At 32.9% G+C, this 26,146-nt stretch overlaps 1 pseudogene; it reads left to right on the top strand.

The window, feature by feature from the left end:
• The first annotated feature begins 21,958 nt into the window (after positions 1–21,958).
• The window catches only part of LOC141516231 (small ribosomal subunit protein eS25-like), a 41,336-nt pseudogene continuing 37,148 nt past the window's right edge, over positions 21,959–26,146 (top strand).

Here is a 26,146-nt window from a genome sequence, read left to right as displayed (position 1 = left end):
TTATAAGACTTTTTAAAGAGACATAGGTGATTGTAATCAATCCAACCTGTAAAGCATATCTATTCAAATGTAGAGCAATGATAGTGATAGGAAATAATTTACTTACATGTGCCTTTGAATTTATTACACTAGTTTTAGATCAACAGAAAATATTTAAATGGAATATTTGAAAAATAATTTATTTTAGTCAAAAATTTTAAGTTAAGAGTACATTTTCACTAATTATATACTGTAACTCCCTGATTTTGTGGGCGGTAGAGTAAAATATGAAAACAAGCATAGTATTGTAGGAAAAAAATGAAAAAGGAATTTAAATTGGAGGTAGGAAATGTGATCTCTGCTCCCAACTAGCTTCATGACCTTGACTTCTGAATAATTACTTAACCTTCTTGGGATAGAGTTTTCTGAACTGTAAAATGATGAAGTTGCTATTTATGATGTTTTACCATAAAAAACTATGATCCAATAATTATATCTACCTCTGAGAGTTTTGAGATTTAACAATTATAATTTGGTTCTATGACTAATATTCAAAGATTTTCTGAGAAATACTCATATTTCCACTTTTGGTGCTACATCAAGTGTTCTAAAAAACTTAATTATAGTTTCATGGACATATCAAGGCATAGAGGCAAAAAAAAATTTATTTCTTAAATCAGGTACCCCAGAAGGGTTTAATCTCAACTTTTGGATGTTGGGTAAATCACTAAATGTATCTAATCCTCAAGTTTCATCGTATGTAAAATGATTTATTTAGACTTTCTAATTTCCATATCTAATTCTAACATCTGCTTGACCTTACCAGTTAGTTATGAGAATTATCACTATATCTTCCTTCCATTGTCTTCACAAATGGAAAAAAAAATCTGTTTCCTCCATTAAATGTTTTCTCGTTTAAATGTCTTTATTTCATCTGAAAGAAAGAAAATAAAAAAGACTGGCATTTCACAAATTCAATAATGTGTCAGGATTTTGTACCCCATCTCAATTAAAGTAATAACCCACAGCTCCAATAACAGAATAAAAGTGGTTCATCAAGGAGGTAAACTAAATGTAAACTAATGTTTAATCAATCTGAGGAGGGCTAAGTGCTTTTTTTATTAATGGTTGAAAGCAGATGAAGACAAAAATAAAAACTTGGTTACACAGGTGGCGTAGAAAGGAGTATTTAGCAGTTCCCTTGGTTGAAAGGAATAAGATTGTATGTTTTATTTTTCTGTTATTAGGTTATATATTCTGCTTAATGCTAGACTTCTTAAATACTTTTTTGTAGTGAGTGAAGTAAAAACTAGCTCTCTTCCACTACACTCATTAGCTTTGAGGGAGAGTATCTTGTTATTCATATTCAGGTTAACCTAATCATGAGCCATAACTAAGATTTATTAAGATTAATCCAAGTTTTATTCTGAGTTGAATAGAAATAGAAACTAAAAAGAAAAAAATCATTGTTCAGAGATCAATGCTCAATAACTATATTGCTAGGAGCCCAGAGACAAAGAAATATAAACATGTGCATATCCATTATGTATATATGGCTATATGAGCATGTGCATGTCCATGTATGCAAAAACATATTTTATAGATATCTGCACATGCATATGTGAGTATGTGCATATATTAAATTGCACTTATGCATATGCATACATGCATGTTTGTATTATACAAATATATGTATATGGACACATGTATATATATGCCTTATGTTTACATATATATATATATATATGAGTTCAAAATCCATCTAGCACAAGCCCCTCATTTTATAGCTGAGGAATTTGAGGCACAGAGAGGTTCTGTCTTACTCAATGGTGGCTCACAGGTAATAAAATATCAGAGGAGTCTTTGTGTAGAGTGGTCAAGGAACTCTGGACCTAATGTTACATGAACCCATTTTCATTGCTCTTTTAACTCTTTATCAAGATCTTTTTATATTTATTTATCTCTCTTATTCTTAATACAATCCTAATAGCTACTGCAGATATTATTAGTCCTACTTGATGAAGAAAATTAAACTCAGAGGATTTTCTAGAATATTTGTGTTAAGATACAGTTGACAAAAATTACAAAGTTTCTGTGTTTTCAAAGATAGAAATAGAAGGGAGAGACAGAGAGAGAGAGAGACAAGGGAGGGGGAGAGAAAGAGATGAACAGATCAAGCCTAAGAGCTACTCTAGTCTAGAAATTAATTATGGAGGTAAGAATAGAATCTTAGAATTCAGCCCTGTACTCATGCCAAGTACAATGCTGTCCTTGAGAATATGAATGACATCATAAAACTTCCTCATTTGAAAATTTTTAGAGATATATTGACCCCAGTAATTTGATCTCAGTCTATGATCCATTCATGACTTTCTCTTCTCTGAGGCTCTTCTTGTCAAATTTACAAATCATAACATATATATATATATATATATATATATATATATATATATGTATATATATATATAATATACACACACATACACACACACATATATATATATTATATATATGTATGTATGTATATATATATATATATATATATATATATAGGTATGTAACAGTCATAGAATTAGAGACTTTGAAGTGTTCTTAGTGATAATCCAAGTCAAACTTTTCATTTTAGAGAGGAGAAAACAAAGTTTCAGAGAGAAAAAGTGGCAGTTGGTAACAGAACAGTGATAAAACCTCAGTCCTTTTGACATCGAAGATATTATTTCCCCATTTTAATACACTGCCTCAGTCATTCACTAACACACCCAGTATATATTTCATAAGCAATGATTTTATTAAAATGATCCAGGTTTTAAAGAAGATATAATCATTAGTATAACATATTACTTGCATTTATGGATCTTATCAAATAATAATTCTTCTTAATTAACTAAAAGACGCTATTACTTATATAATACAAAATATTTGATAGCTAGGTGCTATAGAAGCTAGATTTTAACTCACATTTTATACTAATATAATAGACCAACAAAAGCACACTTTGCCAAGTTAAAAGGAAACAAAGAAGGGCAAAAGACAGCCTCTGCTCTCAAAGATCTCAGTCTTGTGAGTCAGAGAATATGACAACACTATGGACAAAAAGTCTAAAGGGAAAATATAGCAAACATTCCAAAGAAGGCTTTTCAATCAGGATGGATCATAAAAGACCTCCAACAGAAGATGGCATCCCTGAAGACATTTGAAGTCAGCATATGGAGAAAAAGTGGGATAATATTTCACATAGGAAGCAGTCAGTGAAAATATCTGACTATAGGCGAAAGAATATCCTATGAGAGGTAATACAAGCAAATCAACATTTCTGGATTACAGAGAACACGGAATTTTAGGTTCTGTCTTAGGGTTTGAATACCTTTCCTTCCAAAAAAGGAGATAATTTAAAGTTTGTGAAATATGCTTAAGAAATTGGAAGCTAGGATCTTTCTGAAAGTGGCCCTCTTATGAAAATTTACATTTAATTTTTACACAAATTAAAAATTACATGTAATCTGGTACCGAAATGATGAATTTTAATCCTGTGTTTGCTTGTTGTGAACTTTGGATTAGTCACCTAACTATTCTGGTCCTTGGCATTCTCAGCTGTAAAGTAGAATTGTACTACATAAATAATGATGCCCCTTCAATTGCTGAATCTTAAGCTGTAGCTGTCTCAAAACTACTTGCACATGGATCAGTTTTTATGTGTAGCTTATTCTTTTTTAACTTGTTTTACAATTTTTCTCCTATTCGTGCTTCACTCCCAGCTTCCCCAACAGAAGCCTTTACATTATTTCCATTGATCTAAGTTGAATGTGATGAGAGAGAAATCATAGCCTTAAGGAAGAAAAATAAAGTACAAGAGGGAGCAAAATTACATAATAAGATAACTTTTTTTCTAAATTGAAGGTAATAGTTTTGGTCTTTGTTCACACCTCACAATTCTTTCTCTGGATACAGATGGTATTCTCCATATCAGATAGCCCAAAATTGTCCCTGATTGTTGCACTGAAGGAATGAAGAAGTCCTTCCAGGTTGATTATTGCGCCCATGTTGCTTTTGGTGTATACAATATTTTTTTTGGTTCTGCTCATTTCGTTCAGCATCAGTTCATGCAGTCCTTCCAGGCTTCTCTGAATTCCCATCCCTCCTAATTTCTAATGGAACAATAGTGTTCCATGACATACATATATCACAGTTTGTTAAGCCATTGCCACAATTGAAGGATATTCACTTAATTTCCAATTTTTTGCCACCACAAAGAGGGCTACTATGAATATTATTGTACAAGTGATATTTTTACCCTTTTTCATAATCTCTTCAGGGTATAGACCCAGTAGGATCAAAGAGTATTCAAATTTTTGTTGCGCTTTGGGTGTAATTCTAAATTGCTCTACAGAAAGGTTGGATGAGTTCACAGCTCCAACAACAATGTATTAGTGTCCCAGATTTCCCAGATTCCTTCCAACATTGATCATTGCCCTTTCTGATCATATTGGCCAGTCTGAGAAAACTGAGGTGGTACCATAGAAATGAATAAACTTGCATTTCTCTAATAAAGAGTGATTTAGAGCAATTTTTTCTTATGACTATTGATTGCTGTTATTTGCTCATCTATAAATTGCATTTGCATAACTTTTGGTCAGTTCTCAATTGAGGAATGGCTTGTTTTTTTGAAAATTTGAGTCAGTTCTCTGTATATTTTGGAAATGAGTCCTTTATCGGAAATACTAGTTGCATAAATTGTTTCCCAATTTACTACATTTCTGTTGATCTTGGTTACAGTGGTTTTGTCTGTGCAAAATGTTTTTAAATTTAATGTAATCAAAATTATTTAATTTTTTAAATGATGTACTCCATCTCTTCCTTGGTCATGAATTGCTTCCCTTTCCATAGATCTGAAAAGTACACTACTCCTTGATCATCTAGGTGACTTATAATATTGTTGCTTATTTCTAATCCTGCATCCATTTTGATCGTATCTTGGTATAGGGTGTGAGGTGTTGGTCTAATCCAAGTTTCTTCTATATTAACTTCAAATTATCCCACAGTATTTATTGAAGAGAGAGTATTTATCCCAATAGCTGGACGTTTTTGGTTTATCAAATAGCAGATTACCATAATCATTTCCTGCTATTGCACCTAGTCTATTCCACTGATCCACCACTCTATTTCTTAGCCAATACCAGACAGTTTTGATGACTGATACTCTATAATAAAATGTTAGTTCTGGTAAGGCTAAGGCACATTTTTTTGTACTTTTTTTCATTGAATCCCTGGAAATTATTGACTTTTTATTTCTCCATATGAATTTACTTACAATGTTTTCTAACTCATTAAAGTAATTGTTTTAGAATTTTGTTTGGTAGGGCAGTAAACAAGTAATTTAGTTTTGGTAGAATTGTCATTTTTATTATATTAGCTTGACCTATCCATGAGTAGTTGTTATTTGCCAAGTTATTTAAATCTGATTTTATTTGTGTGAGAAGTGTTTTGTAATTATTTTCAAAAAGTTTTTTGAGTCTGCCTTGGCAGGTAGACTCCCAAGTATTTTATATTGTCTGAGGTTACTTTGGAGTTTCTCTTTCTAGCTCTTTCTGCTGTATCTTGCTAGTCATATATACATATACATATATATATATATATATATATAAATATATATATATATATATAAATGTTGAGGATTTATGAGAGTTTATTTTATGTCCTGTGACTTTGCTAAAGTTACTAATTATTTGTAGTAGTTTTCTAGATGATTTTTTGGGATTCTCTAGGTATACCATTATGTCATCTGCAAAGAGTGAGACATTAGTCTCTTCCCAATTCTAATTTCTTTTTCTTCTCTTACTGATGAAGCTAATTTCTAATACAATATTGCATAGTAGTGATTAATAACGGACATCTTTCAGGGGTGGCTAGGTGACACAGTGGATAAAGCACCGGCCTTGGAGTCAGGAGTACAGGGGTTCAAATCCGGCCTCAGACACTTAACAATTACCTAGCCGTGGGGCCTTGGGCAAGCCACTTAAACCCATTTGCCATGAAAAAAACCTCAAAAAAAGATAATGGGCATCTTTCTTTCACCCCTGATCTTATTGGCAATGCCTCAAACCTATCCCCATTGCATATAATGCTTGTAGATGGGATAAGATAGATATTACTCATTATTCTAAGGAACATTCCATTTATTGCTAAACTTTCTGGTGCTTTTAGTAGGAATGGGTGCTGTATTTAGTCAAAAACTTTTTCAGCATCTATTGATAAAATCATATAATTTCTGATAGGTAAGTTATTGATATAATTGTTTATACTAACAGTTTTCCTAATATTGAACCAATGCTGCATTCCTGGGATGAATTCTACTTGGTCAAAATGTATTATCTTAGTGATCACTTGTTGTAATCGTTTTGCTAAGATTTTATTTAATATTTTTGCATCTATATTCATCAAGGAGTTAGTTTTATAATTTTCTCTCTCTGTATTAACTCTTCCTGATTTATTTACAATCAACAGATTGCTGTCAGAGAAAGAGTTAAACAGAGTTCCATCTTCACCTACTTTTCCGAAGAGTTTATATAGATTTGTAGCCAATTATTTCTCAAGTGTTTAATAGAATTCATTTGTAAATCCTTTTGATTCTGGAAATTTTTTTCCTAGGGAATTCAATAATGGCTTGTTGAATTTCTTTTTCTGAAATAGGGTTATTTAGGTTTTTAATTTCCTCTTCATTTAATCTGGGCAATTTATATTTTTGTAAATATTCATCCATTTCACTTTGATTGTCAAATTTATTGGAATAGATTTGGGCAAAATAATTCTGAATTATTACTTTAATTTCCTCCTCATTGGTGGTGAGTTCACCTTTTTCCATTTATGATACTAGAAATTTGGATTTGTTCTTCCTTTTCTTTAATCAAATCGACTAGAGGTTTATCAATTTTTTGGTATTTTCAAAAAAACCAGCTCTTGGTTTTATTTATTAGTTCCATAGTGTTCTTCCTTTTGATTTTATTAATTTCTCCTTTAATTTTTTTTTAGAATTTCTTATTAGTATTTAATTGGGGGGTTTATTTTGTTCATTCCCTAATGTTTTAGCCGCATATTTAATTCATTGATTTCCTTTTTCTCTAATTTATTCACGTAAGCATTTAAAGATATAATATATCCCCTGACAGTCTCCTTGAGTGTATTACATGGATTTTGTTATTTTGTTTAATTATTGTCATTATCTAGGATGAAATAATTATTTCTGTAACTTGATGCTTGATTATTTAAAATGAGCTAATTTAGTTCCCATTTAAGTCTAGGTCTATATCTCCCTATCCCAATATTGCATATGATTTTTATTGCATTATGATCTGAGAAATTCGTATTCACAATTTCTGTTTTCTGCATTTGATCGTTAGATTTTTAGTTCCTAGTACATGATCAATTTTGAGTACATGACATGTACTGAAGAAAAAAGGTATATTCCTTTCTATCCCTATTCAATTTCCTCCATAAATATATCATATCTTGGTTTTATAAAAATCTATTTACCTTCTTAATTTCCTTCTTGTTTATTTTATGATTTGATTTATCTAAATCTGAGAGTGCGAGGTTGAGGTCTCCTACTAGTAGAGTTTTACTGTCTATGTCTTCCTGAAGCTCTTTCTACTTCTCTAAGAATTTAGATGTTATATAGCATTGTGTGCCTTTTTCACTTCAGCTGAAGCAAAATAAATTTTGCTCCAACCTTTCAGCTTTACTTTATGTATATCTCTCAGCTTCAGATAAGTTTCTTGTAAGCAGCATATAGTAGGATTCTCGTTTTTAATACATTCGCCTATTCACTTACATTTTAAGGGAGAGTTCATCCCATTCACATCCAAAGTCATAATTATTAACTCTTTATTGCACTCCATGCTATCTTCCCTCTGTTTGGATTTTCCCCATTTTTCTTTATCCTTGTTCCCCAGTAATTTTTTCTCAATACTGCCACCTTCAGTGTATTTGTCTTCCTATATCAAACCCCTATCCTTTCTTTCCCCTTTCCTTTTTACCTTCTTTCATCCTTTACTTCTGTTAGTTCCCCTTTTCTCCCCCTCTCCATCCCCTTCCCCTTTCCCCCTTATAATACTTGAATGGTAAAATAAGTTTCTTACATTAACTGAGTGTATGTAAGCTAACTTTAAACCAAGACTGATGAGATGACTATTCAGGTGGTTCTCTCCTCCTTCCTTCTTCCCCTCCATTACAATAGATCTTTTGTACCTCTTAATGTAATGAAATTTACTCCATTCAACTGACTCTATCCTCCAGTCTCTTTATTGTCCCCATTTTTAAGGAGGTATTGTTTTAATTAAAATCATTCTATCTGAGTCACAGAAACATAATTTGTGTCCATCACTTCTGGCTAAGTATAATCTCTCTAACAGAGTTACAATTCTCAAGGGTTATGAGAATCTTTCTCCCAAGTGGATATATAGACAGTTTCATGTGTCTCTTGAGCCTCCTGTTTGATGTCCAAATTTTCTATGTATCTTTTCTGTTTTCATCAGGAAATGTTGGAAGTCTCCCAATTTGTTAAATGTCCATCATTTCCCCTAGAAGAGAAGGCTCAGCTTTGCCAGATAGTAGACTCTTGGCTGCATTTCAAGCTCCCTTGCTCTTTGGAATATCTCATTCCAGATCCTTTGATCTCTTAATGTTGATGTGGCCATGTCCTGCATAATCTTTACTGTGGATCCTTGGTATCTAAATTGTTTCTTTCTGGTTATTTGTATGATTTTCTCTTGTATTTGATAGTTCTGGAATTTGACCACAACATACCTTTGTGTTTCCATTTTAGGATCTCTTTCAAGAGGGGATTGTTGTATTCTTTCAATATTTATTTTTGCCCTCTGGTTCCATGATATCTGGGCAATTTTCCAATCACTAAATCCTGTAACATTAAGTCCAGGCATTTTTTCTCTTCAGTGTTTTCAGGAAAACCTATAATTCACAGCTTGTCCCTTCTTTTTTTTTTAGGTTTTTTTTTTTTGCAAGGCAAATGGGGTTAAGTGGCTTGCCCAAGGCCACACAGATAGGTAATTATTAAGTGTCTGAGACCAGATTTGAACCCAGGTACTCCTGACTCCAAGGCCGGTACTTTATCCACTACGCCACCTAGCCACCCAGCTTGTCCTTTCTTCATCTATGAGGTCACTGGTTTTTCAGATGAGGTATTTTATGTTTTCTTCTATTTTTCAATCTTTTGATTTTGTTTCATAGAATCTTGTTGTCTTATGAAGCCATTAGTTTCCACTGATTCTATTCTTTTTTTAGTGAAGAATTTTCTTCATTTCCCTTTTGCAACTCCTTTTCAAGTTGGTCAATTCTAAATTTGAAGGAGTTTTTCATTTGCCCAAGTGTAGCTTTGAGAGAATTATTTTCTTTTTGAATTTGCCCAATTGAGGATCTGAGAGAATTATTCTCATTTTGTATTTGTCCAATTTTATTTTCCAAGGATTTGTTTTCTTGTTGTGAGATGTTAATTTTCTCTTGAGTTTCTTTTCCCAATTTTTCCAATTGATTTTTAAATTCCTTCCTTATTTCTCCTGTACATTTCTCTTGAGAGTTAGTAGAATACCGGGCAAAGAGTAATGTGCTTAGAATTAGAAGGTCCAAGTCAGCACTGTAGCTCATTAATTGTAGAAATCTTAAACAAGTCATAACTTTTCTGAACCTTATTTTCCTCTTAGGCAAAAAGAAAGTTATGATATTATTATCTTTGCACTTTTTACAAAGGGAAGAATTAATTTGCAAGATAAATCCTAGGATTTCAACACTTTGTCAAATTTTTATAAATCTAATTTTTGGTGTTTAAAAAAATGCTATAATCTTAGAAGCCATCCACAAATACAAAAAAAAAAATCAAATATACAAACCAAAATAAAAGCAAGCTAATATAATATTTATATAAATTCACAAAATATTATTAATAGTTGATTAGTTATTTAACATATGTTAATTTAACAAGAACAAGTTAATGAGAATTTTTTCTGATCACTTGGTGTTTTCTTACTGTATACACTAGGATTAATGTTTCTAGGTCAGACAATGGATAAATCTTTTCTTTGGACAACAGGATAACTTAACACCATGCTAAAATGATCATAGTATGTCATCTTCTGTTATTAATTAGGGTAGAAATGATAGTAGAGTAGTTTTAAGCAGCCATTTGTGACCAAATGAAAATTGTATAATTACTCATTTGTTCATTGTGACTTCTACATTCTACTGTGATTCCATAAGATTTCTCCTGCTGTCATATTTCAATAAGGCAGATAGAGCTGTTTTCTACCTTTACTTGGTGTTGGCATAACAAATAAGACCCTCTAAATTTATATGCACAATTACTTTTAGGTTGACATGTGCTCATATGCTATGAAAATGCTTTCCTATAGTTTCATTGACTTTAGACTATTAAAATAATAAACTTTCCTTGACTTTATACTACTATAATCATAAAAATCAGGCAACCCAATCAATTAGACATTTCACCAAGTTTTTTGTTCAAATAGAACAGCATTTGCAACCCATCCTAATTGAAAAATGGTCTTGTCATTTTGCCAGGCTCGGTTTCTGCCTCTCCAGGAAAAACCCAAGTAGAAATTACTGAGAGAACAACACTACAGAAGGAGCTATATCCTTTCTCCTTGGGGAAGCTATGCTGGATAGAACTGAACTCTCCAAAGACCTGTCAGCTAATCAGTTGGTGGAACAAATTGGATTAGGATCTAGGAGACCTGCATCCTGATTGTGCAACTTTGGTTAGTTCATATTCTATCATTCCCATTAGGGTTCAGACATACTATATTATCTATTACTTGATTTCATTCTGGATATAACAGTTTTGAGCCTCAGTGGTTTAATCTGTAAAACAGATATTTGAAAATAGTCATATTTGCTCTGTCACAGACTGAATGGAAAAGTCAATGAGAAATTAGCTATAGTGTACTTTGCAACCATAATAAAGCAATCAGCAAAATATTGTTTAATGCCTCCATGGATCAGATACTGTGTGAGGACTTGAGTATAAAGGTTCACAATGAAATGGAAGGATGGAAGGAAGGAAGGAAGGAAGGAAGGAAGGAAGGAAGGAAGGAAGGAAGGAAGGAAGGAAGGAGGGAAGGAAGGAAATATATATTATGTACCTATTCTATGGCAGGAATTTTGCTAAACATCAAATATCATCTTCTTTAATTCCCAGAATGCTGGGAGGTAGTTGCTGCTAAAATCCCCATTTTAAAGCTGATAGTTCCAAGGTAGCTATAGATTTAGATATTTGCCCCACATCACACAGCTAGTAAGTGTCTGATACCAAATTTGAACACATATTGATTTGAACACATAGTGATTCCAGCCCCAGCCCTCTATCCACTGTACCATGTTTCCCTTTATGCAACTATTCTAATAGACAGATGTGAATCCTAAGAGTGTAGAAATATACACATATACTATAAATTTCAAAGTAAAACATGTGAATATATGACTGCTTCAGGAGATTCAATATTCTCAATATTTAAAACCCAAGTACATGTATATGTATTCATGCATGTGTATATGCATATGTATACATATCTGTGCATGTTTTGTGCTTATGCAATATTCGTCTATATTATCATATTCAAAGATTTTTATAGTCAAACATATATATGGGGAGGTATGTATATATATATATGCATGTGTGACTAAATAATGCTCATACAAACATGTGTTCATGCATGTATACATTTGTTCTGAAATACATATACTCATGTGTTTATTTGTAAACATTGCATATGTTTGTTTATTTAAACTTCACAAACTACTATAAACAAGCAATAACATCACATTAGTATATTCCATACCAATGCCTAATTCTTTTCTTTGCAAGTGATTTTTAAAGAAGAAATGCAGCCAGTTCTCATTCACTCAGGCCAATACAAAGAACTTTTGAAGTAGTGTGGAAAAATTGATTTATGGACTATTTTAAAAAGGAAATTCAGTTTGGTTGTCTTCATACATATGGAGACTAGAACCATAATAGTTAAGATTGCCTAGGAAATATGATTTTCATGAATATGAAACAATGATTTATAATTAATATATCAATTACTTGCCTAAAATTCCTACTTCTAAAGTTGTCTGAGGGTCCTAGAAAATTGCAGAATTTCTTATGTGGTTCAAATATGCTTATCTTCATATTTGTTTATACTGGAAATTCATAGACCAAATTCCTTTCTTTAAAAATACTAAATAAATTAACTGAGGTCTGCACCACTTCTGAATTAAATAGAGGCTATTATCTTTCCAGTATCAATAATTGGTAGATCAAGAAGAGTTATTTGAGGAATATCTAGTTGAAAAGGTTCTAACTTTTTCTAGCCTGAATTTCCATTTTTAAGATAATATATGCATTATATGTACTGAAGCTGTGGAATTCATTGCTATTGTAACTTTCAGCAAATAAATGTTCTCTACCTATGCATCCAACCATCAGTAGGTGTACAACTTAGAATCTAAGAAAGTTGCTTCTCGTCTGATAAGTTATGTCATTTGCTAAACCAGTAGTATCAGAGGCAAAAACTTGTAAACAGGTCTTACTGAAACAGGAGTCAGATTTCTTTGTTTTTCCATAACTGACCTATATCATTGTCCTAATAATATCTAAAATTAAGTAAAAGAAATGATTACTAAAAGAAACTATAAATTTAGGAAATACTTCTAAATGAATTTGCATTTGATTAATCAAAACAAAAGTGTTCACATATATTTGAAAAAAGTTATACACCTAAGTATGATACTTTTTTTAGTCAAAAAGCATTTATTTATTACTTACTGTATATTAGGCATTTTCCTAAGTCCCTGAAATACAAATATAATCAATAAGAAATCCCTGGACCTTAATAACATTTCATTCTAATGAGACTGACCAATACCTAAAGGAAGCTGAAAATGGTGAGGGGAGAGGAGGGAGGAAAAGCCAGTGAAGCAAGTTTTAAGTAATGTCTATATCGAAATGATAAATGAAGAGATTATATTAAACCATCTAATCAAAGGGAAAAGTCTAGGAGTAGGGAGTGAAACTAAGGTATGAAACTGCAGTACTTGAGGGAGGGTTTCAGATGAAGAATTGGGGCATGGTTGGGGTGGGGATGGGATCTATTAGGCAAATGGGAGAGAAGTATTTGATATACTTAGATTGCGTTGTTTGGAGTTAAAATCAAAATAGCAGTGCTGGGTGCACATAAAATTTAATGGATCTATTGGAATTGTTATCTCAGCATGGATTTGGTAACTGCTGAAATGTACTCAAATAGCTAAATGTTATATATTCAAGATAATTTCAGGGGAAAGTATAGGGCTAAAGTGAAGGTAGCCAAGAAAGTAAGGGTATTAAAAAACACAATGGAATAAATATGGAAAAGTGGCAAATGGATAATGGAAAGATGGAGCTGATAAGAATGTGTTTGAAGAACCAAGGAGCAGAGTTCAGTGAAAGGAGTTTCAGCCCTGATAATCTATGCCTTAGAGTAACTAGGAATTAAAATTTGAACTTATGTTACATGCGCTTCACAATGGTAAATTGATTTTGTTATAACCTATGAAAGAAGTAGAATTGTATTAATGGGCAAATGAACAGAGATGAATCAACTGCTATGAAAATTGATTATAGAAGGATAAAGCATGTTTGAGTTGCACCTCTTCAACCATCTCAGGTCTGTCATTAATAAAGTCTAGAACCAGGTCCTTAGATTCAATCTAATTCAACCTCTTATTTTTATAGTTGAATTAACTGAGGACCAAGGAAGCTAAATGACTTGCCATAGGTCAAATAGAAAGTGAGGAAAACTCTTTATAAATACAAAACAACATATAAATTTGATGATAGTAAAGAATAGTGTCCTAGATAAGCATAGTTAATGTGCTTCACCATTTTAAGTTTTAATTAAAATCTGTAATTGCTCTCAGCTTGATTTATATTAGGAATTATTTATTTTAAGCCTTAGTAGGCCTCAAGGACTATACTAATTAGTTTCATATTACAGAATATTCATTTGGTTTGATTCAACTTTTTCCTAAACCTAAGTCACTACATAATATTTTCATATTTTTTAATGGCATGATCAGCCTCCCTGTCACCTCAACTAAAACTTTTGAATCATCTGTTCTCTTTCATACCCATCTCATATCGGACCAATTTCTATTTCTGCAGGCAGCTAGGTGTCACTGTGGATAGAGCACTTGCCCTGGAGTCAGGAGGATTTAAGTTCAAATCTGCCCTCGGAAATTTAATAATTACCTAGCTATGTGGCCTTGGGCAAGCCACTTAACCCCATTTGCCTTGCAAAAACCTAAAAAAAATTCTATTTCTGATCATTTCTGCCTCTATAAGATATCAAATAAGCATCCCCTCCTTTACAATCTAATTTACATCTCCTAATTCAATTCCTTAGTATCTCTCCACTGGCTACTGTTATGTCTTTCAGTTCCAACCTTTACACAAGTGGCCAAGAAAACTTCTTAAGACACTATTGTAATCATATGGCTCCTCTTCTTTAAAACCTTCAGTGACTCCCTAATGGCTCCTGAAAATATAAACTACTGATTCTAGGATTTGATATCTTTCAGTTAGAATTAAAACTACTTTTTCAGGAATTTCTCATACTATCTATATTAAGTTATATTCTCTTGGGTCCAAGTATAATGGATTTTCCTCAGTCTCCTGATCTCATCCTGGACTTTTGTTTTTAAGCCTATGGTCATCAAAATTAAAATTATATACATACACATACATACATACATACATACATACATACATACATAGAGACAAACACATACATGCACACACATATGCACAAACATACACATATAACTCTATTGTTGTACAAAAAGGCATTTCTTGATTCCAAAGCCCAAATCAGTTCTCAAATTCTCCATAACCTATTACATTTTTTTCCCTATATAATGGTTTTACTGTGAAAGGCAGCATGCAACTTAATTTTAATAAACTCTGCCACTTATTCTATGACCTAGGATAAGTAATGTTATAACTAGACTTCAGTCTTCTACTCTGTATAATTGGTGGGTTGTAATATAAATGTCCTCTCAGGTCCTCTTTAGATTCAAATGTGCCATCCCAAGATCCTTGATTGCCACAGGACTCTTAAAGTAACGTCTTCTTTCTCAAATTTTCCATAAAACATGGCATTGCCTTTATATTTATCACACTTGTCCTTGGATCATATTAGATCATATATACCATTTCTCTCTATTATACTATAAGATTTTTGATTAAATGTCTTTTACATCTTTCTTTGTATCTCTGGAATTAAACTAGCATTGTATACATAATAAACATTTAAATGTGCTGGTTTCCTTGAGTTTACTGCATTTTATTCTTTTTCTGACCCAGGGAACCTGATTTTTCCAGGTACAGAGGAAAATAATGCTCTTTAAGATACTCTCCTGCCATTTTTTTTCTTATCTCTTTTCAGGTGGGCTGCTTATTGTATCTCTGGAATTAAACTAGCATTGTATACATAATAAACATTTAAATGTGCTGGTTTCCTTGAGTTTACTGCATTTTATTCTTTTTCTGACCCAGGGAACCTGATTTTTCCAGGTACAGAGGAAAATAATGCTCTTTAAGATACTCTCCTGCCATTTTTTTTCTTATCTCTTTTCAGGTGGGCTGCTTATGGAGATATATTTAGGTTTCTGCAACATTGAATCATCAAGAACCTTATTCAAAGACTATATGTGAATAGAACAGTGAGTGGGGGAGCAGAAGGACAAATGCAAAGAAACATAGAATCAGAGACAAAGAGAGACACAGTGAAAAAGAGATAGTGAAAGAGAATACTATCAGAAGAGATCTAAAAGAATATCTCATCCAGAGGTTCTTAACATGAAGTTCAAGAAATAATTTCAAAACTATATTCATAGTAGTATTTCACTAGAATTGGATTTCTTTCTATACCCAAATCCCAAACACCATTGCTATAGCACCCTATTGTCCTTGGTGGAATCAAAATCCTAAGCCTATTTGAGGGAGTGGGGCAGAGTTAGTGTGAATGGGAGAAAAGATAGATCTGTTCATTTTGGATTTTCTTCCCAAGGTTTTTCAGGTTCTTTTGACTTTCAACATCAAGATAAAACATGGTACATGTTAACCCCACTTCAAGTTACTGTGAAAAATTATTAATTAGCTAAACTGATGATCAATAAATTGATGATCAGTGGTTTCTCTAGGTACCAAAAAGAAAAGACATGAAAAGTCTGAAAAGTTTAAATAATCCTTGAAAGGGAATTCCCTTGATAAATAAAAACAATCTCAAAGATGAACAAGCTGGGCTAGAATCTTCAGTTCCTCCTTCTTAGAAGAGGACTTGATTATGAGACTCAGACACCTTCAACATTGCTTTTCTTTTTTATGAACTAGATCATGAAACTCTAATGGAAGGGCACAAAGACAAGGGCTCTATCTTGGTATAAGAAATCACCTAGACTAGGTTTTATTTGCATTTTAAACAAAGTAAAGTATCTTAGGTGGAGTCTGTTAAGGAAAAATATATTGTTTGAGGATTGGGGTAATCTTAGCATTCATGGTTTGACCTTCCATAAGAACTAGGCCTCAATGAAAAAAAAAAGAAAAGCCTGTATACAATTTGGTTATTAATATAATATTAAAATATTAATTTTTCTCCTTACTCAAGAAAAAGTATTCTGAGAAGACATGTGAAGTGTTGTCAATCTCCTTTATATATTTTGTCCCCAATTTGCTATATTCTAAGCTTCAAAGAATTTTCTTTGAGTAAGATTTAAGCCTTTCTTGATTGAGATGGGTACCTATACTCCTAATGGACTATCTCCTTCATTCTACATTGTCTGATACATATTCTCCTCTGTTTACAAACTCAGATTTCTGTTTTGGTTTGGACTAGGATAAATGGATTTCTTTTTTATTTATCTTATATTTATATAAAATCTTATATTTTATATATCTTATATTTTGTTTTTATATATTTATCTTATATCATTTTGTTGTATTTTGTGAGAAATAAAGCTTGAAATTCTACTTCCTCTAATAAAAACAGTAATCAGAAGTTTTGCTGAGCCTGAAAATCACATTCCTTAGAATAACAACATTTAAGGAAAGAGAAAGATATGATTCAAGCTTAGTGCTCTCTCTAAGGAGAACGGAGTGGTCGCTTTTTGGCTTTAATCTCTTGCTTTCCCTTTTGGCAGAAAATAAAATATCTTAGAGAAGGTCCTTTAGAGAGGAGAGACTGAAATCATTGAGTCTATTCTGCCTCCCTTCAAGCCACACAATGACATTCCCATGACTTATTCTCTGTATTTAAAAAACTCATAATTGTGAGGTTGTACTAGACTGATTGACGAACTGGTCTATGAGGGGGAAAAAAGAAAGGTTAAACTCCTCATTTTCCAAGTGAAGGATCTGCATCCCAGAGAAGAGTGAAGACTTTTTCAGCCTATCTCCTTACTAAGATCAACATTCAAGAGAACACAGAAATCAGAAGATCTACTTCTCACTGATTTCAACCACCATTTATTCTTCTACCTACTCTGATGTTGATTTTTAAATTTTCAGTGTGAGCATTTTTACCTCAAAAATCAGCAGGTACTACAAATGAGGGCTAAATTTATTAATTCACTGATTGTCTAGACTAAATAAAGTGGTGAATAAAATGTCAATAAGGCCTATATACCATAGGAGTTTAATTGATATATTTTCTACTAGAGATCCTGTTATTAAACAATATCCCCTCATTTGTGTGAATATGCATTTATTTACTTGGAGGGGGCCCTTTTTGCTTTGTTATTTTTTTTTTTGCAAGATAGCAAGTATAATTGACTTGCCCAGGGTCACACAGCTAGGTAATTATTAAATGTCTGAGGCTGGATTTGAATTCAAGTCCTCCTGACTCTATTATACAACCTAGATGCCCCCAGAGGGGAACTGTTTTTGTATTTTTGCCTTTCTTTTTATATCCATAATCTACCATAGTAGTTAGCACATAGCAAATACTTGATAAATATTTATTGTTTAATCAATTATTGTTCTATCAGGCCTATGACATTTTCTTTTTCTTTCTTTCTTTCTTTTCTCTTTCTTTCTTTCTTTCCTTTCTTTTTCTTTCTTTCTTTCTTTCTTTCTTTCTTTCTTTCTTTCTTTCTTTCTTTCTTTCTTTCTTTCTTTCTTTTCTTTCTTCTTTCCTTCCTTCCTTCCTTCCATTCATTTGTTTATATGATAACATTATTATTGTAAATCTGGTTTCTTACTGAAGATAAGGATTCAACCTTGTACTTTATCTTATTTTTCTCCTCCCTCCTTCTCATTTGTTACACACAAACACACACACACACACACACACACACACGCACAAACACAAACACAAACACAGAAAAAGTCGAATGAGGGAGAAGAGACCAGAAAGGTCAATTGAAGAATGTAATATTTTATTTATCTCTTGTAGGAAGCCAATTATATCAGCAATTAGGAACATTCTCAATTCAGGCTTATGGAACAACTAGCATTGGAAGATCACTGAGTATGTGAAGAAAAAAAGCAAAATATGAGGATACTAGAAAAGCAAGAAGAGGCCTGGTTATGAAGTGTGTTAAATCTCGAACAGAAGACTCTATCTGATTTCAGAGGCAAAAGGGAGACATGGACTTTAATGAAGTGGAGTGGGGTCAATAATATGAGCAGAACTGAGCTTTAGGACAAACAATTTGGCAGCTGTGTGGAAGATGGATTGGAGAGGGAGGGATGAAACAACGAATACAATGAACATAAAATCTACTAGTTTCATAGAAACTGGGATATGGTCAAGTTCTGCTCCAAGATTTCTGCCAAGAGATCAGTGTGCAATAGCAGGGGAAAGGAAAATTTTAATTAGAAAAAAATGGGAAGATAAATCAGAAGAAAAAATAAAAGGAAGCCAAAAGTAATTTGAAAAAATCAAAGATTAGTCTAGGATGCAGATCTAGTGAGTTTTTAAAAGATTCTTCAATTATCATTTCATCAGAAGCTTTTAAATAAAATTGTATTTAACTTATTTTTATATCACCTAAAATGACTTTTCTATCTCTTCCAACTCTTTCTCATAGAGACATTATATACAACAAAGATAGAGAAAAATAGGATAGGTTTTTAAAAAATTAACAAAATTGATCAATATTTTCATGACATCTGAAAATATATGCAATATTCTTCATCCTACTTCTATAAAAAAAATCACTTCTTATCTCTTTTGGGAGTTCAAGTTACAATTTTGCAACATTGGTTTTGGTTGCAGTTGTCCTTTCCATTTAGGTTATTGAAGTTATTGAATATATTGTTTAATCAACTCTCTTTACTTCATTCTATATTTATTCATAGAAAGCTTTTCAGGCTTTTCTGTCTTAATATTACTTATAATTTTAAAACATATTTTCCTATTACAATTAAATATAAAATATGTTTAACTATTCTACTATTGGTGGGCAAGTTCTTAGCTATCAAAAAAGTGCTCCTATAAATACTTTGGTTTTTTAATATGTAAATACTTTTAACCACCTATGCTATGCATCTACAAATTTAATCAAAGAGTATGGAAGCTAAACTTTATTTGCATCATCCAACATTATATTCAAAATTTATTGTGCTAATTCACAATTCCACCAACAATGACTAGTTTGCTCATATACTCACAGCCCATTATTATTGTAAATAATAGCTAATATGTATATAATTTTTTGAATTTTGAAGTGATTTACTGACATCTAATTCAATTCTTCAACATTCCTGCAAGGTATGTTCTGTTATCCCATTTTACAGAAAAAGAAACTGAGTCAGGTTAAGGGACTTATACAGGATCACACAGTGATTAAGTATCTGGGCAGATTTAAGCTCACATTATTCCTGAGTTCAAGTTCAATTTTGGTATTTACATTTTTTTAATAATCACATGTATCACATATTCTTTATTACATTAGACTCTATATATTTACATCTTTTAGTTGTCTACATTTTTTAGATACAAAAAATGTTATTGAGAACATTTGTTAGGATTTTTTTTATTCAATTGCTTCTTTTCCAAACCTAAACTTTTCAATTTCATATAGTCAGTTCTGCTATAATGAACATATGTGATTCCAAAACACATTTGATTATTGAAAATCACAATGTAAAAATTACAGACTAATTGGAAAATCATAGTTTCATTGATCAAAAACTTCATAAGTGACTCATAAAAATAAGGAATCTAATAAAAATAGTGAAACAGTGTCATACATGTTAAATGGCTAATACTCAGAAAAATACTGTGACCAATTATTTGTAACCCCATTTGGGATTTGCTTAAAAAAGATGTCTAAGTAGTTCGCAATTTCCTCCTTTCTCTTTCTTTAAATTACAGATGAGGAAACTGTGGCAAATTTTGTTGTGACTTGCCCAGTTAAGTCTAGTAAGAATATGATTTAATTTGAACTTAGGGACTTTCTAACTCTAGACTCAGCACTATATCCCAATGTGCCATTTAATTGCTCCAATACTACAATATTGTGTATAAATTTCACAGTGTAAATAGTGGCAAGATACACAACCTTGGACATCAGTTCAAACTGTACCTGTTCAACCTGGGGCTCCCATAGCGTCTGCCTGGCAGTAAAATTTAACATAACTTGGACAGGTCCAAACTCCAGGCCTCATTGTCAGAGGTCATGGGAAAATTCAGTTCTGGTGTTCTAGACCAGTCCTTCTCTACCCCAGAGGTCTTATTATAACAGAAGATAATATAATTTCCATGAAGAAGGCCTGAAATTTGCTTGTGGAAATGTGTATTACAAGGGCTGAGGATTCTGGGTTATTTTCAAGTGGAGCAGTTATTTGCTTTCTCAATGATTTATTTTGTTTTTATTTTTTGGAAGAAATTGTGCAGAAGCAAACTTGAAATTCATGTTATGATAAAAATGTTCCCTAATATGTTAATTACTTTGGTACAAATTCATATTTTCAAAACAAGTTTTATAGCAGAACGGGATGTAATCAAAATCAACACTTTTGTCTTCTAAATTGTCTTTTATTTTTTGTTTGACTAAGAATATATATATCTCATATCCATAATTTATATGATGTTACTTTTCAGAGTTTTTATTATGAACTTTAATATTTAGGTCATGTATCTGTTTTGAATTTATGATATGTGACATGATGATCTCAGTCTAATTTCTGCAGCAATACTTTCCAGTTTTTCAGTTCCTTTTATGAAGAAGGGAGTTCTTTGTTAAGTAATTTGTTTTCAGATTTATAACTGTTCAGTCATTTCAGGCATTGACAAATGTTTGTGACCACATCTGGGGATTTCTTGAAAAAGACACTGGGGTAGGTTGCATTCACTTCTCCAACTCATTTTCCATGTAAAGAAACAGATGCAAAAAAAGGTTAAATGACTTGTCCAAAGAGATACAGTTAATAAATACTTCAGACAGGATTTGAGAATAGATTTTCCTGACTTCATGGAAATATGCCCATTTATACACTGTAAAGCTTAGAAGCTTAGTCACCAGTCATCATACAGAGTAAGATATTATTGAGTTCCATTACTCATTATTCTTTGTTTAGTCTTTTCTATTAATCTATTTTTTAACTAAAATTACATGGTTTTCATCACTGCCATTTAAAACATGAAGGTCATTCTCACCAAGATGGCAGAGAGAAGCCAGGTGTTGTTTAAGCTCTCCTGGCTTTCCCTCAGAACCAAAAGGAATCAAACCTCTTATTTTGTATCCATAGGATCCACAGAAGAAGGGAACATCTCTCAGCAAGGTCTGTCAAGGAGGAGTGCAGATGTGCCCAGAGCAGAGAACAGAAACTCAGTGAAGGGGGGCTGGGGTGAGGCCAGGGCTTATCTGAGAACTGTGGTGGCATAAGCCTTTGCTATTTACAAAATGTGTGAACAGGAAGAGATCCAACATGGTTGCCCAGGACACCTATCTCATAAGCTCAACTGGGAGCCCCCACCGCCTTGTTCCTGTGGGAGCACCTGACTTTTCTCAAGCACAAATAAAGAAAAAGCCCCAGGTGTCCACACCTTGCCCCAAGGTCAGTGTATGGGCAGCTGATCTTCCCCAGTTCTGATTACCCAGGGAGAGAACCTGTTACTTTTCTAACCTGAGGACCCAGTTCAGATTATGTAAGGACAGCTCAGATCCATCCTCAGGTCTAGAGAGTGGGCCACACGATGCCACCTGAAAAGAAAATCCAGAGAAAGCTTCTGAAATTCCTTACTGGATAGCCCAATGAGAAAACCCTGGAGTTCCTAACTCCAGTGAGCAAGGCCTATAGGAATCTCAACATCTGAAGGTCTGCAAACCAACCCATCCTTCAATACAAGGCCTTAGGGAAAGGGTGCAAAATAAAAAAAGGTCAACTGAAAGTAGTTTCTATTGAATTTTACCTTGAAGATAAGAATAATCACTCAGAAGAGGAGAATAGAAGGGGTGATGCTTCAGAAGAGAATATGAATTGGTCTCCAGCCCCAAGAGACATTTTTGAAGAGATCAGTAGGGAATTTAAAAATCAAAAAAAATTAAATGGAAAAACTGGGGAAAGAAATGCTGGAGAAAATTCACACTATGCAAAAGAAAATGATTCAAATGCAAAAAGAAAATGATTTCCTTAAAAAACACAATTGGGCAATTGGAAGAGTATAACAACTCCTTTAAAATAGGATTGACCTTACAGGAAAAGGAAAGATTGGAATCTGTAGAAACTAATGATTTTAAATAACACCAAGAATCTGTTAAATAAAATTTTGAAAAATGAAAAAAAATTGGAGCAGCTAATTGACACAGTGGATAAAGCACTGGTCCTGGAATCAAAACGACCTGAGTTCAAATCCAGGCTCAGAAACTTAAGAATTACCTAGCTGTGTAACCTTGGGCAAGTCAACTAACTTCACTGCCTTGCAAAGGAAACAACCAAAAAAAAAAAGATTCAGTCAAAAAAAAATGGAAGAAAATATAAAATCTCATTGGCAAAGCAAGTGACCTATAAAATACATACAGAAAAGATATTTTAAGAATCATAGGACTACTTGAAAAACTTGGACTTCATACTTCAGATTATAGTTAAGAAGAACTATCCTGATATCCTGGAACAAGAGAACACAATAGTCATTGAAATAATACTTTGATCCCCTCCTGAAAGGGATCCCCAAATGAAAACCCCAAGGATCATTGTGGTCAAACTCCAGAATTATCAGATCAAGGAAAAAAATCCTACAAGCAAGCAGAAAGAAACAATTAAAATACCAAGGAACCACAGTCAGGATTACAAAGGGCCTAAATTCATCAATATTAAGGGATAGAAGGACCTGGAATATGATATTTCAGATACCAAAGGAAATCAGATTACAACCAAGAATTCACTATTCAGTAAAACTGAGTCTTCTCTTTCAGGAGAAAAGATAGACATTCAATGAAAAAGATGGCTTTCAGTCTTTCCTGATGGAAGACAAAAGTTAAACAGAAACTTTGGTCTTTATATAGGAGATTCAAGAGATATATGAAAAGGTAAACAGGGGAAAAGAAAAATACTGCTGACCAATAAGATTAAATTGTTTATATCCCTACTTAGGAGAGATATTCTCATAACTCTTAAGAATGGTAACTCTATTAGAAGGAATGTACTTAGGCAGAAGGAATGGACATTAATGATATGCCAATGACTTTGATGGAATGATTTAACAAAAACAAACAATTCATTGAAAAGATTCAACAGCAAAGAGAAGGGAGGAAAGAGGAGATTGAATCGGTTAAATCACATCAGATGAAAAGGAGCAAAGGACCTACTGCAATAGTGGAGAAAAAGGGAGGAGAAGTGAACTACCTGAATCTTACTCACATCAGATTTGGTTCAAAGAGAGATTAACACAAACACTCAATTGAATTTAGAAATTTATTTTATGGTTCAAGTAAAAGTAAGTGATGGGGGAAGAAAGGAGAGACTGACACAAGGGAGGAAATGTAGTAAGGGGAAAAGGGAAAGGGGGAAGAAAAGGAGGATTTGAATAGAAGGGAGAAAATACATTGAAAGGCATGGGCTTCAGAAGCAAAATTTGTGGGGAGGAGGGATAAGGCAAAAGAAGGGGAAAATACAGAGAGATACATACAGAATAAAAAAGCAAGAGTAGACTATATTATGCAACAACTGAAGTACAAAAAAGCAGGGTTAGAAAGCCTTTTATTAGACAAAGCAGTTATAAAAATATATCTCATTTAAATAGATAAGGAAGGAAACTATACCTTCTTAAAAGGCAACATTGACAATGAAATAATTTCAATAAAATATATATGTATGCACCAAGCAGTATAACATCTAAATTCTTTCTTGTTTTGGAAATAAAATAAAAATTTATTAAAAGAATTAAAGCACATAGGAAGGGATAGGGAAGGAGGGAGGGGGGAGGGAGGGGAGAGGGAGAGAGAGAGAGAGAGAGAGAGAGAGAGAGAGAGAGAGAGAGAGAGAGAGAGAGAGAGAGAGCGAGAGCAGCATTGGACCAATCAGAGAAGACTGCAGCCCTGAGTTGGAATTCAACTCAGGTTTTTATGTCTTGCCCGTCATCCAGAGGGCTAAAGGTGAACTCCCTTTCTCTTACTGGACCAGTAATTCTGTCGAGGGTAAAACCTAAGTAATCATGATGCATTTTACATTAAACAATGAATCAATGGTAATAGGGATCTCCACCCAATTTGAGCAGATTACAAATCATTTCTGTTACAATTCAAAATTCTCTTCATTTTTTCCCCTTGCATCATTCCCCCCTCAAAATTGTTTGGGACCCAGATTCTTCTGTGCCTTTCAGAGTCCATTTGGAGTTGAATATATTACAGTGAGGACTTCATTGAGGATGGGTCCAGAGAATGATCAGCTGGCCAAATTGACTGGCATCTTGCAGAGGCTGGTCTCAGAGCTCTATAGGTAGAGAAACAAAACTCAAGGGAAAAAAAATTGAGCAAGCAAAAACAAGAGATATTGTAACAGAGAAGGCTATTTAACATAGGTCCATTAATTAGGAAAAATACTAGAAGGCCAGTATCAAAATACCTTTTTATAAGAACATTGGTTCCAATATAACATAGATTCATTGATGAATGCCACATAAGTTGTAAACAAAATCTCAACATTAGTATAAAAATGTACTGAAATAGCATTTTAATACTACACATGTACAAAAACATAATTTGCCACAAAATTTTCTACTTTGCTTTGGCCTTGTTTAGAATGAACAAAAATTCCAGTTGAAGAATGGATCTCTCTTTAAAGCAGTTAAAAAATACCAATAGGCATTATCCTGATCCACTGGCTCACTCATACTTAATTATGATGCACCTAGAATGTTCATGGCATTTTGCTATTATTGAGCAGAGAGGGACACGAGGACATGTTCCCTCATGAAGTCATACAGACAATGCTTTTCAATGAGCCAGATAAGGGACTCCTTTAAGATAATCCTACACTAGTTGAGGCTAGGATTGTTCATTCAAAGATCACTTACTCCATCTGCAGCATTTCACATCAAACTCCATTAGGTTAAATGGCTTAATTGGCATATTGTCTTTCTATTTTAACATACTTGATGTTAGGCACGATTAATTATCAATACGTTGTAATATAGCAATTACCATAATCAGAGCTTCAGGTGACTTGAGCATTAAGGAGAACCAAGCTGTAATTTGGTATAAGAGATGCAGGGAAAAAAATTAAATTGTTTCTGATGTACCTAAGGACAGTGCTGTAAATGAAGTGCAAGAAACAGATTTTGAAATGTAAAAAAAAAACCACAATAATCCTAATTCATATGTTTTATAAAATCAACTTTTTGCAATGAACCCATTTAGTTATTAACCATGTTTAAAACAACAAAACGTTTCCTGCCTCAAACCATCATCATTATTTTATCTTCCTCATGTTATATAGGTGCTTTTCCCTCAAAGCAAATAACCACAGTTTAGTCCCAGGTAACATATATAGCTAGAAATATCCATACATAAACCTTAACTACTAGCCATCTTCAAAATATAAATTATGATGTTCATAATTCTTAAAAAAAATTAGAACATCTTAAGTAATCTTAAATTTCTAACATGTGTTATTGAC

Source organism: Macrotis lagotis, chromosome 1 (assembly GCF_037893015.1).
Source record: "Macrotis lagotis isolate mMagLag1 chromosome 1, bilby.v1.9.chrom.fasta, whole genome shotgun sequence".
NCBI lineage: Eukaryota > Metazoa > Chordata > Mammalia > Peramelemorphia > Peramelidae > Macrotis > Macrotis lagotis.
Note: the sequence above shows the minus strand (reverse complement) of the source record. Positions and strands in the feature narration are given on the sequence as shown.